The sequence below is a fragment of the Capsicum annuum genome, chromosome 10, assembly GCF_002878395.1.
Source record: "Capsicum annuum cultivar UCD-10X-F1 chromosome 10, UCD10Xv1.1, whole genome shotgun sequence".
NCBI classification, from domain to species: domain Eukaryota; kingdom Viridiplantae; phylum Streptophyta; class Magnoliopsida; order Solanales; family Solanaceae; genus Capsicum; species Capsicum annuum.
The window spans coordinates 174923743-174929484 of NC_061120.1; the positions used below are offsets into that span (position 1 = coordinate 174923743).

At 31.8% G+C, this 5742-nt stretch overlaps 1 long non-coding RNA gene across 1 annotated transcript; it reads left to right on the forward strand.

Annotated features, from left to right (window-relative positions):
* The first annotated feature begins 3178 nt into the window (after positions 1-3178).
* On the forward strand, positions 3179-5453 carry LOC107843350. The gene is made up of 2 exons (XR_001666320.2): positions 3179-3746; positions 5029-5453. It is a non-coding gene; the product is annotated as an uncharacterized LOC107843350 (long non-coding RNA).
* Positions 5454-5742: the final 289 nt, after the last annotated feature.

A 5742-nucleotide genomic window follows, 5' to 3' on the forward strand; every position in this document is an offset into this window, starting at 1 on the left:
TGCATCGCCAAAAGGAGCTCTCAATCACCAAATTTTCTAATCTAGAAATTATAGATTGGCGCGTGAGTGAGAAAATCGGTGTTGCACCATGCCGATTAGTGCAGGTAAGCTAGGTCCGCCGAAATGTATAGTATGTACACCAAAAGCCTCCGAATTTTTAAGATCTCGTGGTGCTAGTCGTACCCTATACCTTGTCCTTTCCCCTTTTGGAACACTCTCTTTTAATGCTAACACTTATCCTTTTCTTTTTGATACTTTTCTAAGACCAAACAACACCTTTTTGCTATTCTTTTTCTTGAAGATTTGAATATTCCTCAAGAACACTATGAACAAGGTGAAGAACCCAAAAATACAAAGTCACTTAATATAGGTCAGATTCACCCTAATTTCATGTTTCAGGTCCTTTCGATAATGGAAACACTTTTCAACAACCTTTATGATTCAATTTCAATCCAAAATCAATAGATCTAAGAACCCATTTCTCAAATGTCTTCAAACTCAAAAATCCAACAATGGTGATTCTCCAAAACTACTCCAATCACTCATAAAACTTAGATTTTGACCTAGATATTGTTAGAGGAAACAAATCTAACAATAGAAACTCAAACAAGACTCAAAACAATAAAAATATTTTTGGGATTTTCTTTGAAACATTTTTTTGTTAGATAATAAAATCCAAGACTAGAATCATTAGAACGATCGTTAGCTCGTCTCAAATACAAAAGCATAATGACCAAAATACAAAAAATAGAAATAGACTATGAAAACAATGAAAATTAAGGAATTAAAATGCAAGAATTTAAAGGGTAGAAGATAGAGATAGACACAAACAAGAAAAATCAATCTAAACTAAAGGATATATTAAATCCTAAAAATTTGAATGAACAATCTAAGAAAGTACATAACTCTTACGATGGCTAAATGGAAATCACAACACCCTTGCAACCACTATTTCTAAAAAAAACTCAACATAAGCTAATTTCAACCCAAAATATGAAAATGAGAAACAAACTATGAAAACTAAGATATGAACAAAAAATGGATAGAATCGATAGAAGAGACTTAGATATACAAAAGAAGACAATAAAAAGGAAAACCCAAGATATATCAAATCAATGACCTTCCTTTCGAATTGTCAAAAGACACCTACCTCTTACACTAACCAAGAGGGAAATTTGCATGCCCTAAAAACCAATGTTTCTAATCAAACCTTCAACAAGAGATTACCAACACCCACAAGAGTATTTCTTATTAATAATATTCAAAAACTAACTGATGAAGGGAAAAACCAACTATTTATAGCTATGGGCCAAAAAGTGACCCTAAACATGATTATTGGGCCCATAAATGACCCTTAAGGAAAACAACCCAATCTCCATACATTTTGATGATGCGCCAAACATCCCTGGATTACATCAAATAGTTTTTACTATGCCAAATTGGATATAAAGATCCCTAACTCGTGTGTTCTTCATGTCCATCTCTATAGGTGTACGTCGAATAGCCCTGTGGTGTGCTAAGTTGTATGCCCCATGTCAACTTGTTTAGAATGGTGTTCTTGGATTGGTTATCTTTTTGACTTGGTTCGTGATCACCTAACACCTTTTCATCTTCCCACCAAGAGACCCGTATCACATGAAACTCTCTTTTTTAGCCAAAAATCTATCAAGTACCTCATTTTCATGAACAACGTTTGCATCCTTTTGGAGTTCTCTCGCTTGGCCTCTAGTGAAAGGCCTTGAGGCAATTTGAATTGTATCAGAGCGGAATAATATTCTTGCAATATACTTGTAGGACATGTTTTACCTACTTGAGCTAGAGATATTATTTTTCTTAATTTTAAGGAACTTGTTTTTTTTTTCAAATATACCCTTAATGATATGATTTATGGATATTAATTTTAGAGTTACTTAGGCATTATTAAACAGTATTTGTAGTTTATACTCCATCATTCAATATTACTAGCCTAGTCTTGGAGTTTTTTAAGATCTTATGATATTGTTCAAGAGGTATGTGAAGCCAGATGATGTTTCCAAAACTATAGTCCAACTAGGACTTACACAACAAAAAAACAGCATTTAGCGACGAAATTCAATGACAGAACAGTTTTCGTCTCTGATTAGCGATGGATCAGCAACAAAATATTTATTTTTATCGTGAACATAGCAAGTCCCTTTTCAATTTATGATAGAGCAATGGATTTACGACAGATTTGTTTTTCGTTGCCAAATATTGGCGTGAAAATTTTGCGCCTTAATTTTGTAATAGATTTAGCAACAAATATGAGTCATCATTTTAATTAATTGGTAGTAACGGATTTAATGACGGAAGATTTCGTCACTAACCATTGTAAATTTTTTATTTATTATTAGCGACGGAAAATTTCGTCGCAGCATTTCATAATTTTTAATAAGTTATATTTCTAGGGTTTCTTCTCATTATATCGATTTTTTTTTCTCTAAATATGTGGTTACCGCTTCTCTCTATAAAAATTCTTTGAATCAGTAATAAAAGTGTGTGAATACTTCCGTTTTGAACATTGAATCAGGTAAGCAAAACATTCTATCTCTCTGAAATGTCTTGAATTTGAACTATTTGAAGAAAAACTTCGTATTTGTTCTCTCTTTTGTTGTTTTTGACACCCAATTTTGACCGTTTGATACTCCTTTTAGGTTGTTATTTTATAAAAATTATTAATTTCGAATATTAATATTTTTTACACATTATTTTGTATCAAATAGATATTGACGTGTCACTTTCATGATTAAAAAATATACATTATTTTATTACTCTTTATTATTTTTTTAATAATTTATTAATTTAAATATAATATTTTATATAATTTTGTTAATGTTTATTAAATTATTTCTCGTAAATATGCACACTCACAAGTTACAAATACATTATCTAGTTTTTATTATTATTATTATTATTATTATTGATTTATTTTAAATTCTGTTATCGACAATTTTATATAACACTCTTTACATAACATTACTTTTACATGCGCAATTTATTATAATAGCGACATCTTATTATTTTTATTATGACATTTATTAAAATAACAGCTCAAAATCAGTTTGATTTTCTTAATTTATTTAATTTTTAGCCAGTTTTGTACCTAATTTATGACAATCCTAGCCTAAATCAATTTCAAAATTGACCCAAAATTAAAAATCTCCAATTTAAATTATTTGAATTTGAGCAATCTCTGCAGTTTTAATCATAACCGTTGATCATATAATAATGAACGGTCAAGATTAAATCAATTTGTTTTCCTTTTCAACAATAACAAAAACTAAAACCTAATCCAATTCTCTAAGACAACAACAGCCGCTCCTTCTCCCCCTACACCAAAAGCCACCATCACCGCCTGACCCTCTTTTCTTTCTGTCGTTGTCTCGCTTCTCTAAAACTATCGATGAACCGATGCCACAACATTCAACTGTCGCTGCCGTCTCATCCTCTTCTCCATCTCAAGTCGCGACCAACAACAGTACCGTGCCGCCACTCTACTGTCGGTTGGTGTCCAGTAAAATCAGGCCACCGGCGAGCTGTCGATGAGCCACTAATCGTTTCTTTCCTTCCCATCGCCGCCTCCAGACAGTTAAACTAGTGGTGCAACCACCAACGACCATCAAATAGTCGTCATGAAGTCGTTCACCAACTCGCGCCACCGTAGCGATAACTAAACCAGCGCCGTCTCACTTGTTGAAAAATGATGGGTTCTAGGGAACCCATCCCAGGTTTGATTTGTGTTTAATTTGTATGTTTAATTTTAATTATCTTCTACCCCTTTTTTTATTTTTCTTTGGTTAAATTCTGATGTCCGAAATTGACGGAGGTTGATTTGAGGTTTTGGGTTTAATTTCTGGGGATTTATGCTTGTCAACCTACCTAGCCTATCATATAATAAATGTACCAATTTTGTGAACTCTGATTAATCCTAATTTGTCACTAAGACGTTAATTTTGATCAATCGTAAATTCCTCAGTTTTTTACTCATGAATTAAAACCTGTTGAATATTTCTTTGTGGAGCACTATTGTGGAATTCCTATTTTGACGCTTAATTATGGGCTAATATGTCATGGGATCTTTATGATTGATGTGGTGTTCATGATTTGCCTCAATCCTTTGACATAATCAAGTATGATTTGATATTTTCTTCCTAAATTAGATTTTTAACAATCTCGTGTGTAATTATGGTAGTGATTTAAGATTTATTTGCTCTGCGTAAGTTATTTGGTGGTGTGACAACTTATTTTTGTGTATGCAGTTTCTATTTTGTATGTAGTTTTTGTGTTCTGGATATGATGTAATTTGATCCTTCAATCTATGTGTTATTGTCCAATACATTTGCTGGTTTGCAAAATTGGGATGGTGTTGGAACTGTGAGGAAAATGATGCATAACAGGGATGTCAAGAAAGTTCGTGGATCCTATTGGTTTTAAATGTCAAGAAAAGAATCGTATGGTGTAACTTGGATTCTTCTATTTTGTATGTATTTTTTGTGTATGCAATTTGTTTGATTATATTGTTTGTCTTGCAAGAATTGCATGAGCTGTATTTGGCCTTTTTATTTTTGATTTTTCCTATTGGTATAGTTTTCGGCTCGTGATTGCAAATAAATCATCTCAAATTTAAGTGACACACTGTCCCGTAAATAATTTTTACACCATTAGATTATTTTATTTGTACTAAAAATAGAGAAGAAATATTATTTCACTCAGTTCAATTTACTTTAGATCTTTAATAACATAAAAACTGCAGATTTTGTATGCAGTTTCCTATATTCTGGTTGTGTATGCAGATTTTGTCCATTTAACTACAATTTGGTGTTTGGATATTGTACATTCTGGTTGTGTATGCAGCTTCTATGCAATTTGATCATGGCAACTAAGATCAAACTTTGTATACGCAGTTTCTATTTTGTGAATTATTAGGTGTCTGGATATACATTCTGGTTTTGTATGCAATTTCTATACAAATTAAAGTGACTAATGATATTTTTTTAAAATGTATTTCAGAAGAATTTCAATTGGAATGCTTCTGTTTCAGTTAGTGAAACTGTGGTAAAGCAACAATGGTTGAAGAATGCTGCACTATGCTACAAAGATTTCATTTCCAATATAAAGAAACACAAAGCTACAGTTCAACTGGATTAAGCGTGTTAATGGTATTAGAGCACAAGAAGGGATTGTGCTTGATCTTCCTCCTACTAATGATGATGACGTTGATTCATAGCGTCATAGTATTCGTAGTCCTTCATTATTGCATTATTTTTTGATAGACTATTTTATATGGAAGTACAAAATAGTTTTGTAGTAACAAATACTAATTTTGATGGGTGTGGGTTTGACATTAGTTTATTTTGACAAAATATTTGAACTTGTGGATGTTTGGACACAGTTATTGTACATTTTGCTATCTATATGAATGTTGGTTATTATAATTATTCAATAATTTATGCATTTCAATAATTTTCTTATATAATTATTAGCGACAAAAAAATAGTGACTAACTTTTGTCGTTGCTAGTGAAAAACTTTAGAGATCGATAAATTTGGTCGCTAAAGATGGCTTCTCATGCGACCAAACTATGTTGCAACGAATCAGCAACAAATTATTCTATCATAAATTTAGCCACAATAAAAATAAATTTTAGAAATAGCAACGATATAGCAATGCAATATTCCATCGGTAACATCAACAATCGATAAATTTCATCGCTAATCGGTCACA